Raw genomic sequence first — 14,416 nt, forward strand, 5'->3', positions numbered from 1 at the left:
AAACCATGGACTATTTTAAAACCTATATGCTGCCTTGGTTTTTCATAGAAATAAACTCATCACTAGAACCAGCTGTAACTAGAGACATAGTTCAGGGTTTTTTAATTATAAGGTTTAATTTTAAAAAGTTGTATGCAACAGCAGAAAGTGCTTTCATCAGCTTGCACAATATTTAGAATATATTGAACCTCTCATTGCCTAAAGTTTCAGGGCAGGGTATATTTGCCAGTTAGTATGGGCTACTTTTTAAAAACATGGGCCTGATTTATTTATTGTAATTATTAACTTATTTGGTTAAGCTGTACTTAATCATAGAAATAGTTGAGGAACTGTACAGTTTAAGCTCAAGATTGCATAGTACAGTTAATGTCTAGTAGTTTCTCATATATAATGTAATGTTTTGAAATTACCCGTAACTCTTTAGATAGTAACATTAATCAGGAGATTATGTAGAGAACATTGTGATGCTATGTAAAAGAAAAAGGAAATGCAATTCTTATCATATTTGTTTTTATTTTTTTTTATTATGTTAATCACCATACATTACATCATTAGTTTTTGATGTAGTGTTCCATGATTCATTGTTTGCGTATAACACCCAGTGCTCCATGCAGTATGTGCCCTCTTTAATTATTTGTTTTTATTGTCTGTGTAAGTAGAGACTATCTTTATATATACAACTTCAGTATACTTAGAAAGAAACTGTTAAACAAGTTTATGAACATAGTTTATATGGCCTATATACTTAAGTGCTGATGAAATGAAAATAGAAATAATTCCATTTGGAATTGATGAGAAGCTTTGCTCAGAAAATGAGATTTGAGCTAATTTTGAATGCTCTGTGTCAATATAGAGTCAGAAAAGCTTTTTTAAAAAAAATGGTGAATTGAAGGATTACCTAAGATCTTTGATAAAGAAATGAGGATTGACAAAAGTCAATAATTTTAAATGCAGAGAGCACCTATAGATCAGGAGTTATGCCATAGACTCTTCCCAGAGAAGAATCACAAAGACTTTTCAAAAATAGTTTCTAGCATGCTGCTGCTTTGGGAAAAGTTTTCTAGAAGCGACACCAGCACTACCCAATTAAATTGGGAAGTGGTCCTAAAGATAAGCCCAAGATTATTTAAAAAGAAAATGTAACCTAAATTCAAGGTGAAAAATGACTGTTGCAAGTTGAGCTACTCAGGAATCACATTCTAAGATGGAGTTGATTAAGGAGTGTGCCCTTGGAATGAACCCCTTTGGAAGGGAGGGGACAGAAGGAGTGGATAAAGGGAGAAGGATAAAGTGGGTAATGGGAGTGGATAAAGGGAGAAGTCGAGCTTCACCGTGGAACCAACAGCCTTGGATAACTTCATTAGAATCATCCCTGTGTGCCAGTTAGATACTTAAGGGGACACTAATTTCTGCCAATCTCCACCCCCCCGATACTATATTGGTTTTTTACTTACTACATTCTCAGTGTTGGGTGGGGCAGTTTCAAATTCTTCCTCTTGACTTTTTTTCATAATTATACTCTTTACTTCATAGGCCAAGGACTTGATATGGGTGTTGTGGGACTTACTAATCATGTTAGTCTATTCTGATTATACATTTGGGGACTGAGAAAATCACCAAGCCAGTCTGTGGTCCTAATGAATGGACCCATTATGAGCTAGACCTTGGCCAAGACTCCATTTATTACTGACTTCCAAATGCCTTTACTCTAACGAGGAGGGTGATGGCATATAGATGCTTTTGGTCTTCTGGTATGACTGTCAACTCTGTGCCCTTGAAATGTTTGGGTATTCCCTGCCCCCCAGAGCACAGTTACCTGAATAAAGAGCTATAGGTCCCACTGGAGAAGGATTGAGGGAATTATTACCCTCTATTCTTACCATGGTATTGCAAGATCTTTCCTTCTGGATTCTAGGCCTCTTACGTTAGAGGGTTCTGAGTCCAAAAATTAGCTGAGGCATGGAAGCTGAAAAAGATATTGACTTCATTGGGGCAACTTCCCTCAGATTTCTTCATTCATCTTTGATTTATTTTGATTGTACACATTGACTATAGCCTTGTCAGCTGTCTGTTTTGCATCTAGGGATGCTGTATTCTTTTAATTATCTCAATAATTCTCTGTGGGTCAGTCCCCCACTAACCCCAGGCTTGCCACTCTTAGGATAGTTAGGCCCGTCTAGCTTTTCATGGCTTCTGATCCTCACCTGGACCTATCATCCCCATTTCTATCAATGAGCCTAGTTCTAGAACAGCCTTTCCTTCTGTCAGTTCTGGCCTTCGCAAGAGAACCACCACAAAACTTGCTAATGTGGATTCTTCTCGCTGGCATCTTCCTTATGGCTGTGGTAAATGGTGTGATTCCCGGGCCTTCACAATATCTGATGGGTTTTCTGGCCTTACAAAGCACTTGCATTCTAGAATGTACTCTCAGAGCCTTGTGATCCCCTCTTCTGCCATCTGCCACAGCATTTCTGGCATTTCAACAACATTTAATATGAGCCATTACTTTCTCCATGTTTCCAGGAACCACCCTAGCAGTGAGTTTATACCATCTGAGATTCTTACTGGTTGTAAATCCTGTATCTCAGGAGAGCACCTCAAATCAATAAGCTTTTTCTTATCTAATAGTTAAATTCCAACCCCTTTGAGCAAAAACCCCCAGAAATTAATCTCATATATACTCTTCTAGCTAATATAAACCAGCTAGATCTCGCAGTTCCTTTGTGGAATAGCCCCTTTCTTCCTTTGTTAGGCCTAGTATGTCCTAGGTGGGTTATATTGTGACATAACCCTCGTTATGGGCCTCAGGGTCTGGAGAGGAGGTGAAGGTAGTAGATGGAGGTAAGGGAGGTACATGTTGTTTGAGGGAGAAGCTTCTGTGTACATGATTCCCAAGAGAGAAAGGGCAGACCATTTTTGTGGATTCAGGAAGTTTTAGGGAATCTGGGAATTCAAGATTTTGGGAGGCATCAAACCAGGTATCTCGTGTGTCAGGATCCAATCAGGATCCTGACTTAGCAGATCTACCTTGCTGAAGTTTTGGACTTTCTGAATACTGTGATGATTACTCCCTGTTTCTGGTGATTAGCTCTCTCTGCCCAGGAGCTATAGGATCTGAGAGCATTTTTGTATCTACTTGGGAGGTCCTCTGCTTTTTACATTGGTGATTGCTTGTCCTCAGCTTTTTGTGATCTTTTCCTCTTGTCCTTATAGTTAATATATCTCCCATATTTCTCAAACACCTCACACGTCATTCCAGCTGAAGTGTTCCCTTCTGTGGATATACTATCTAATCCTCCTATGGTGAGAGTTTGAACAGTTGGACTGCCCCGCTGTGCCGGGCATTCTCTCTGCTCCACCTGCCACCAGTAACAGGGTCCACGTCACCAATCAGGCAGCGAGTGATACAGCTCCAAAGCCCCATCTTGTCACTGGATTTCTCAGACCACTGCCAGTGCTAATTGTCACAGATGAGGTTACCTGAGAGGCAGATTTCTGAACCAAACTTTAGTGTTCAAGAGGTTTCTAAGACATGTCCTAGAGATCAACCCCTATCGAAGGGGTACAAAGGAGGCAGGTATGGGCAGAGGGATGCAGGCACAGTGACACCTTCCACTCACCCCATGGGGAACTTTGGTGCAACAGTAGCTTTTCAGAGTTGTCCCCAGTTAGGCTGGGATGGCCAAGCCTTTATAGTCCTGAATTGTTTAGTCATTAGATGTGGGTCACCCTGGGAAAAGAGCATGACCTGTGGTATAGTACTCTCTGCAGCTGACATCGTCCCTGGGACAGCAGTGGAGGATCTGAGTGCTATGTCACAGTGGTCAGCACAAGGACATTTAGATCAAGATAAAAATTGAGCAGAAAAAAGGTTTCAAGGTTGTAATTATGGCGTGTCTTGGAATCTGTTGAATAGACCATGTCTGATATTCTGTTATCAAGCCATATGACAGACAAATGCTAGCCTCTGCAGAATATTTTTGGGTTAGAAAAATTGGCCATTGGAGCAAACCATTGAGTTGCCCTAGCTACCTGTGCCTTAACAGGATCTAGATTTCTCTAGTACAAATGTCTTGTCAAACGACCTAGTTTTTCTTTCTTATTGTTTTGATTCATTTTTATTTGCAAAGTCAGGCACTGTGTTTAGTGCTGGGGATACAGGGACGTATAAGACAAAAATAATCCCTTTCATATAGCTTATTCTTTACTAGAGGAGACAGATAACAAGTAAACAAGCAAATAATCAAATGAAACAATGAAATCGTATAAATGTAACAAAGGAAACAAATTGCTGTCTAAGAATAATAGGTGACAGTTTATGTAAATCAGATGGATGTTATAGTTATCTCTTTTTTTGAGCACAGATTTTACTTTTCTTCTGTTTACTTTATTAATTGATATAGTTGTCTGTTTTATGAAGTTTATTGCCAAAATCCTGATACTTTTTCGGTCATGATGCTTTTGTTGAAAATTAACATGAACTCTTTGATTATAGTTAGGTAAATTAACAAATAATGGAAAAACTGAATTCAGAAAGTACTAATTAATTAGCCTGGATTTTAATTAGCACTCTAGTGGAATACTATGGGTCTGTTTTCCTGGAACTTGCCTTTTCAACAGTTTTATCAATTGGGCCTAGTAATTCTACATCTGAGAATATAGGTTAAGAAAATAATCCTAAGAAAAGAAAAAAAGAAAATAATCCTAAATAAGGAATGAATTTTATGCCCAAATAGGCTCACTGAGCATTTTTATTACGTGATTTTCCAGAATAGGCCCCTCTCCTTGGTTTCCTTCTACCTCCATGATTGCTCCAACACACTTTCCTCACCTTATTTATTCTCATCCCCCAAACCGCTACACTTCAGAGTGCTTCAGGTCTGGAGCTCAAATCTCTTCTCTTTACTATTTATCCTCACTTCCTTAGGGACCTCATGTAGTCATTCATCTTTTTTTTTTTTTTGAAATTTTTTCATTTTTTTTTATTATTGAAATATAGTTGAGATACAATGTTATGTTAGTTTCATTTTTTTAATAAGTTTTTAAAATTTTAATTCCAGTATGTTTAACATACAGTGTTCTCTTAGTTTCAGGTGTGCATTGTAGTGGTTCAACAATTCTATACATAACTCAGTACTCATTGTGATAAGTGCACTCTTTAATCCCCGTCACCTATTTCCCTCATCCCCCCACCCACCTCCCCTCTGGTTAACCATCAGTTTGTTCTATAGTTCAGTGTCTGTTTCTTGGTTTGTCTCTTTCTCTCTTTTTTATTCCCTTTGCTCATTTGTTTTGTTTCTTAAATTCCACACATTTGTCTTTCTCTGACTGACTTATTTCACATAACATTATACTCTCTAGCTCCATTCATGTAGTTGCAAATGGCAGGATTTCATTCTTTTTTGTGGCTGAATAATATTCTGTGGATACAGATACAACATCTTTATCCATTTATCAGTCGATAGACACTTGGGCTGCTTCCATAATTTGGCTATATATTTTTAAAGATTTATTTATTTTAGAGAGAGAGAGAGAACACACGAGTGGAAGGAGCAGAGGGAGAGGGAGAGAATCTTAAGCAGACTCTGTGCCAAGTGCAGAGCCCAACAGAAGTCTCGATCTAACGACCATGAGATTTTGACCTGAGATGAAACCAAGAGTCAGATGCTTAACCCACTGTGCCACCCAGGTGCCCCCATAGTTTGGCTATTATAAATAATGCTGCAATAAATATAGGGGTTCATGTATCCCTTTGAATTAGTGTTTGTGTATTTTTGGGTAAATACACAATAGTGCAATTACTGGATCAGAGGGAGTTCTATTTTTAACATTTTTGAGTTTCAGATGGACAACACAGTGATTCAACAATTCTATATATTACACAGTTCTCACCACGGTAAGTGTAGTCACCATCTGTCACCATACAACGTTATTATAATTTTACTGACTGTTTTTTCAATGCTGTGCTTTTCATCCCTGTGACTTATTTATCTTATAACTGGAAGTTCCTACCTCTTAATCCCCTTTACCTATTTCACCCATCCCCTTACCCCACTCTTGTCTGGCAACCACCAGTTTGTTCTCTGTATTTATGAGATGTTTCTGTTTTTGTTGTTGCTATTGTTTTGGTTATGTGTTCAATTTTTTAAAAATTGAAGCATAGTTGACTCACACTGTTACATTGGTTTCAGGTGTACGACATAGTGTTTCAGCAACTCTGTATGTTATGCTATGCTCATCACGAGTGTAGTTACCATCTGTCACCATACACTGTTACACTACTATCAACTGTATTGCTTATGCTGTACCTTTCATCCCTGCGACATACTCATTCCATAACTGGAAGCCTGTATCTCTCATTCTCCTTCCCCATTTTGCCCATCCCTCCACTCCCTTCTCCTCTTGGCAACTACCAGTTTGTTCTGTGTGTGTATGAGTCTGTTTCTGCTTTTTTTGTTTTTGTTTGTTGTACTTTTTAGGCTCACATATAAGTGAAATCATGATGATACTTGTCTTTCTCTGTCTGACTTATTTCATTTAGCCTAATACTCTCTAGGTCCATCCATGTTCTCACAGATGGCAAGATCTCATTCTTTTTACAGCTGAGTAATATTCCATTGTGTACATACACCACATCTTCTTTATCCATTCATCTGTCAATGGGCACTTGGGTTGCTTCCGTATCTTGGCTATTATAAATAATGTGCAGTGATCACAGGAGTAAATATATCTTTTCAAATTAGTGTTTTCATATTCTTTGGATAAATATCCATAAGTGGAATAGCTAGATCATATCGTAGATGTATTCTTAATTTTTTGAGGAATCTATACTCTTTTCCATAGTGGCTGCAGCAATTTACATTCCCCGTTTTCCACATCTTCTCCAAGACTTGTCATTTTTTTTGGTGATAGTCATTCTAACAGGTGTGAGGTGATATCTCATTGTGGTTTTGATTTGCATTTCCCAGATGATTAGTGATTTTTGAACATCTTTTCATGTATCTGTTTGCCATCTGTATGTCATCTTTGGAAAAATGTCGATTCAGATCTTCTGCCTATTTCTTAATCAGGTTGTTTGAGTTTTTTTTATTGTGGACTGTATGAATTCTTTGTTTATTTTGGATATTAATCTCTTATCAGATTTATGATTTGCAAATTTCTTCTCTCATTCAGTAGGTTGACTTTTTGTTTTTATGGTGGTTTCTTTCACTGTGCAGAAGCTTTTTAGTTTGATATAATCCCAATTATTTATTTTGACTTTTGTTTCCCTTACCTTTGGAGTCAGATCCAGAAACAGATTTCTAAGACCATTGTCAAGAGGTTTACTGCCTATGTCTTCTAGGAATTTTATAGTTTCAGGTCTTACATTCAAGTCTTTCATCCATTTTGAGTTAATTTTTATGTATTTTATGTAATAGTGTTCTAGTTTCATTTCTTTTCTTTCTTTTTTTTTTTTTTTTTGGCACGTGGCTGTCTAGTCTTCCCAGCACCCCTGATTGAAGAGACTATGCTTTATTTTATATTCTTCGTTCCTTTGCCATAAATTGTCTGTATAAGTGTGCATTTATTTCTGGGCTCTTGATTCTGTTCTATTGATCTATATGTCAGTTTTTATGCCAGTACCAGATTTTAGTATAGTTTGAAATCAGGGCATGTGATACCTCCAGCATTGTTGTTATTTCTCAAGATTGCTTTGCTTATTTGGGATTTCTTGTGGTTCTAAACAAATTTTAGAATTATTTGTTTTAGTTCTTTGATAGATGCCATTGGAATTTTAATAGGGGTTGCATTGAGTCTGTAAATTGCCTTGGGTATTATGGACATTTTATTTCTTAAATTCCACATGTGAGTGAAATATGGTATTTGTCTTTCTCTGACTTTTTTCACTTAGCATAATACACTCTAGTTCATCCACGTTGTTGCAAATGGCAAGATTTCATTCCTTTTGATGGCTGAGTAATATTCCATTATGTATATATACTACATCTTCTTTATCTATTCATCTGTCAGTGGACATCTGGGCTCTTTCCATATTTTGGTAATTGTGGACATTGCTGTTATAAACACTGTGGGGCATGTGCCCCTTCGAATCACTATTTTTGTATCCTCTGGATAAATACCTAGCAGTGCAATTGCCAGATCATAGGGTAATTCTATTTTTAACTTTTTGAGGAACCTCCATACTGTTTTCCAGAGTAGCTGCACCAGCTTGCATTCCCACCAACAGTGTAAGAGGGTTCCCCTTTCTCTGCATCCTCGCCAACATCTGTTGATTCCTGAGTTGTTAATTTTAACCATTCTGACTGGTGTGAGGTGGTATCTCATGGTGGTTTTGATTTGTATTTCCCTGATGCCAAGTAATGTTGAGCTTTTTTTTCATGTCTGTCAACCATTTGGATGTCTTCTTTAGAGAAATGTCTGTTCATGTCTTTTGCCCATTTTTTGACTGGATTTTTTGTTCTTTGGGTGTTGAGTTTGATGAGTTCTTTATAGATCTTAGATACTAGCCCTTTATCTGATATGTCATTTGCAACTATCTTCTCCCATTCCATAGGTTGCCTTTTAGTTTTGCTGATTGTTTCCTTTGCTGTGCAAAAGTTTTTTATCTTGATGAAGTCCCAATAGTTCATTTTTGCTTTTGTTTCCCTTGCCTCTGGAGACATGTCTAGCAAGAAGTTGCTGTGGCCAGGATCACAGAGGTTGCTGCCTGTGTTTTCCTCTAGGATTTTCATGGCTTCCTTTCTCACATTTAGGTCCTTCATCCATTTTGAATTTATTTTTGTGTATGGTGTAAGGAAGTGGTCCAGTTTTATTCTTCTGCATGTGGCTGTCCAATTTTCCCAACACCGTTTGTTGAAGAGATAACCTTTTTCATTGGATATTCTTTCCTGCTTTCCTGAAGATTAGTTGACCATAGAGTTGAGGGTCCATTTCTGGGTTCTCTATTCTGTTCCATTGATCTGTGTGTCTGTTTTTGTACCAGTACCATACTGTTTTGATGATTACAGCTTTGTAATACAGCTTGAAGTCCAGAATTGTGATGTCTCCAGCTTTGGTTTTCTTTGTCAACATTACTTTGGCTATTCAGGGTCTTTTCTTGTTCCATACAAATTTTAGAATTGTTTGCTCCAGCTCTGTGCAAAATACTGGTATCATTTTGATAGGGATTGCATTAAATGTTTAGACTGCTTTGGGTAGTATAGACATTTTAACAATATTTGTTCTTGCTATCAATGAGCATGGAATGTTCTTCCATTTCTTTGTGTACTTACTCAATTTCTTTCATAAGTGTTCTATAGTTTTCAGAGTAGAAAATTATTTCTTCCCGTTCATGAGCATGGAATATCTTTCAATTTATTTGTGTCTTCTTCAATTTAGTTTTTTCCCCCCTTCTTCTTCAGTTTCTTTCATCAGTGTCTTATAGTCTTCAATGTACAGGTCTTGCATTTCCTTGGTTAAATTTATTACTGGATTTTTTAAGATGCAATTTTAAATGAGATTGTTTTCTTAATTTCTCCTCTGGTAGTTTGTTAGTATTGTATATAAGCACCATAGATTTCTGTATATCAGTTTTATATCCTATAACAGTTTTGTATCCTACAACAGTTTTTTGGTGAAGACTTTATAGTTTTCTGCATATAGTATTATGGCATCTACAAATAGAGATGGTTTTACTTCATTCCTTTCCAATTTGTATGCCTTTTAGTTTTTTTCTTGTCTGATTGCTGTGGCTAGAACTTTCCAATACTATGTTGAGTGTAAGTGGTGAGAGTGGGCATCCTTATCTTGTCCCTGGTCTTAAGAGGAAAAGCTTTCAGCTTTTTGCCATTGAGTATGTGTTCGTCGTGCGTTTGTCATATATAGCCTTTATTACGTTGAGGTATGTTCTTTCTATACACATTTTGTTGAGAATTTTTATCATAATTAGATGTTGAATTTTGCCAAGTGCTTTTTCTGCATCTATGGAGATGATCATATGATTTTTATTCTTCATTTTGTTAATATGGTATGTCACATTGATTTGCAGATGTTGAACCATTTTGCATCCTTGGAATAAATCCCATTTGATCATGCTGTATAATCCTTTTAATGTTTTGTTGAATTTGGTTTGCTAATATTTTTTGACAGTTTTTGCCTCTATGATCATCAAGAATATTGCCTGTAATTTCCCTTTTTCTGTGGTGTCCTTATCTGGTTTTGGCTTCAGGGTAATGATGGCCTTGTAAAATGAGTTTTGAAGTGTTTACTTCTCTTCAATTTTTTGGAAGAGTTTGAGAAGGATCGGTATTAAATCTTTTTTGAGTATTTGGTAGAATTAACCAGTGAAACTGATCCTGGGCTTTTCATTGTTGGGAGGTTTCTGATTACTGATTCAGTCTTCTTACTAGAAATTAGTCTATTCAGATTTTATATTTCTTCATGATTCAGTCTTGAAAAATTGTATGTTTCTAGAAATTTAGCCATTTCTTCTAGTTTGTCCAATTTGTTGTATAATTGTTTGTTGTAGTCTCTTATAATCCTTTGTATTTCTGTAATTGCTTTTTCATTTCTAATTTTATGTGAGCCCCCCCTTTTTTTCTTGATTTGTCTAGCTAAAATTTTGTCAGTATTGTTTATCTTTTCAAAGAATCAGTTCTTAGTTTCATTGATCATTTTTATTGAATTTTTAGTCTCTATTTCATTTATTTCTGTTCTGATCTTTAGTATTTTGTTCCCTCTCCTAACCTTAGGTAGGCTTCATTTGTTCTTTTGCTAGTTTCTTTAAGCATGAAGTTAATTATTTATTTGAGAGTTTTCTTGTTTCTTGAGGTAAACCTTTATCACTATGAACTTCCTTCTTGCAACTGCTTTTGCTGCATCCCCTAGATTTTGGTATGTTGTGTTTCTGTTTTCATTTGTCTCTAGCTATTTCTGGTTTCTCGTTTGATTTCTTTCATGGCCCATTGGTTTTTCAGTAGCATGTTGTTTAATCTTCGCATATACTTTTTTCAGTTTTCTCCTTGTAATTGATTTTTAGTTCACACCATTGTAGTCAGAAAAGATGCTTGATATAATTTCAGTCCTCTTGAATTTATTGAGACTTGTTTTGTGACCTTACATATGATCTACCCTGGAGAATGTTCCATGAACACTTCAGAAAAATGTGTATTTTCCTGCTTTTAAATGGAATATTCTTGATATATCTATGAAGTTCATCTGGTCTAATGTGTCATTTAAGGCCATTGTTTCCTTACTGATTTATTGTTTGGATGATCTCTCCAGTGATGTAAGTGGGATGTTAAAATCCCTTACTATTATTGTATTGCTGTCAATTTCTTCCTTTAGGTTTGTTAGTATTTGCTGTATATATTTTGATGCTCCTATGTTGGATGCATATGTATTTATAAATGTTGTATCTTCTTGCTGGATTGACCCGTATAACATTATGTAATGTTCTTCTTGTCTTTTATTACATTGTTTAAGTCTGTTTTGTCTGATATGAGTACAGCTACACCAGCTTTATTTTTATTTCCATTTGCATGGAATATCTATCTCTCTCCCTTCACTTTCAGTCTGTGTGTATCCTTACTTCTGAAGTTAGTTCCTTGTAGGCAACATATGGATGCATCTTGTTTTCTCATTTATTGGGCCCCTCCGTCTTTTGATTGGAGAATTTAGTCCACTTTTATTTAAAGTAATTATTGCTAGGTATTTACTTATTTCCAATTTGTTGTTTTCTGGCTGTTTTTGTTGTTCTTCTCTATTACTGCTCTTTTTCCTTATTTGATGGCTTTCTTTATTGTTATGTTCAGACTTCTTTGTCATTTTATCTTATATATTTATTATAAGTTTTTGCTTTGTGATTACTGCGAGGTTTGCATATAACATCCTTGTTTATAATGGTTGATAAAACAGTAAATTGATAAAACATTAAATTTGAACACATTCCCAAACTTTACATTTTTACACCCCCCAATATAGTAGCCTCTTTTTCCTGAATCAGTTGCCCCTGAATGTTAATAAGACAAGTAATGACTGCTTTAGCTCTGCTGCCTAAAATTCTCTGTTTAATTGATGATTATTAACTAAATGAGAAAAATAGCTGTACCTCAAGTGAGTTTTTAAAAAGCTAGTATTAAATTTTTTAATGAAAGAAAAAGTGTTCAGCAAGATCTCTATTTTTAAATTGTTTCCCCTTTTTTACTTTAAATGATCAAAATTAAAAGTCAATTGGAAGCACTAGGAATGGCCACAGAGATGATTATTATAATATTTAGATGACCTTCCCCAACCTTGGCTGCCATCACAAATTTTAGTATGATCTGTCAAATAATATTTAAGAGAAATAATCTTAGTCTGAAACCATACCATCTGCCGTATACTGTAGTGTATGATGATGGTGTTTTCCTAAAGTGATGCTTTTTTTTTTTTACTCATTCAGTATTAAAATAAAGCCTCTGTATGTCATTCACACTATTCAAGAAGCTATTAATTTGGTCAAAGTTCTTGGAGGTCATATCTCAGATTTCAAAGGAATAAGATATATAGCCCCTGATTATCATGGCCAGTTTTACTAAATTTATTTTTATTATTATTGATAATATTCTCTCTTTTTAAAGAAGTCATCAGAAATATAAGTTTATGTGCTCTTCACCCTTACACAAGGTTGCAATTTAATAGTTTCTTCACCATTCTATACTAAATTTTTGGCCTTAACATTCCTATTGTTTGTCTTTCTGCCATTTCTGCTGCAGTGAATTCCATGGCTAACTTTCTATGCTGCCTTCTTCCACCTGTTCCAATCATTGCCTTTTATGCCTGATACTGTTTTTAGTTAAATGGATATATTTATGACTTACATGATTTTATCTATAAATCTGTGAGGCCTTTTGGATTCTACCCGTCATTTTAATCAGCATAATTTACTTTGGTTTTCATAAGACATTTAATGAAAACATATGACTCTGTGGGACACCATCTGCTATTTTTCTCTGTGGTCCAAAGGTGATGTAAACCATTTGAAAAAAAAAAAAATCAAATGGAAAGAATGTCAATATGAGAAAAATCAGCAACCATGTTACTTACCAAGGAACATGACTCAAATCAAATTTATGACTCAGAGTTTTTTTCCACTTTTCCGTACAAAGAAAGATCAGATTGACAATTTAACCAAAGCCATATTTTTGTTAAAAATTATATTTCTAGGGGTGCCTGAGTGGATCAGTCGGTTAAGCGTCTGACTCTTAATTTCGGCTCAGGTCATGGTCGTAGGGCTGTGAGATTGAACCTCCATGTTAGAGGGGGATTGGTTGGGATTCTCTCTCTCCTTCTCCCTCTGTCCCTCCCCTCCCCCACATTTGCACTCTCTCCACCCCCCGAAAAAAAGAAAGAGAAAAATTTATTTAAAAAATTCTATATTTATATCTCACTCTCAACTTTTTTCAAGTGACTGAAGATGGTAGGTCATATAAGAATTAGAAATCTGCAGGTATGCCTTATGGGTATGTGTGTAAGAGTATGTACATAGATTTCTATTTCTTCAAAGATTTAAGGTGGATATTTTGTTAGTTTTGCATCTTTGCCTTTATCCTGGCCCACCATTAGAGGTGCCAATTGACTTGGAGGAACAAGTCAGATTTACTATATCTTGCTGAACATGGTTTACAACTTTTTCCTTTTAGGTGCTTTCTTTGCCTAATCATTTTTATTCAAATTATTAATTCTAGTTGCATTAATTTCAGCATTCCTTTAATATGGGTATAAATGTTTTACACTGATTTTATTCTGTTTCAGTCTTATGAATGTATTATTCCACTGTGCCCTATTTTCCTTACTAGAGTATGAATTGTGTCAGAAAAAGAACTTTATTATCAAGGGGTTACTGTTCTTCAGAGTATTCCACAATATACTCTATCACATACTGGGTATAAAATAACTGCTTTTGAAAAAGCATGCCTTAAACGTTGAATCCGACTTCCATGAAACTACAGTGACAAATTTATAAAGGAAAAGTGGTTCACTAATGTAAGCTAGACAAACACACAATTTTCCAAATAAAGTAATTCTGCCTGTGTAAACTGAAGATTTGAGTTTTAATTGCATAGATACATTTATGCTTTAGATTTTGAAGTTTTTCTAAAGAAGAAAAATATTTCAATAAATTTCTATTGCATCCATCATTACTGTTTCTTTTTTTTTTTTTTCAAGTTTTTATTTAAATTCCAGTTAGTTAACATACAGTGTAATATTAGTTTCAGGTGTAGAATTTAGTAATTTAGCACTTACATATAACACCGTGCTCATCACAAGTGCCCTCCTTAATCCCTCCTTCATCCACATCACCTATTTAACCCATCTTCCTGTTCACATCCCCTCCAGTAACCATCAGTTTGTTCTCTGTAGTTAAGAGTCTGTTTCCTGGATTGACTTTCTTTTT

At 35.6% G+C, this 14,416-nt stretch overlaps 1 protein-coding gene across 2 annotated transcripts in view; it reads left to right on the plus strand.

Moving 5' to 3' along the window:
* ME1 (malic enzyme 1) overlaps positions 1–14,416 on the plus strand; it is a 201,590-nt gene that overhangs the window by 103,707 nt on the left and 83,467 nt on the right. The gene's annotated exons all lie outside the window — the stretch shown is intronic.

The sequence above is a fragment of the Halichoerus grypus genome, chromosome 9, assembly GCF_964656455.1.
Source record: "Halichoerus grypus chromosome 9, mHalGry1.hap1.1, whole genome shotgun sequence".
NCBI lineage: Eukaryota > Metazoa > Chordata > Mammalia > Carnivora > Phocidae > Halichoerus > Halichoerus grypus.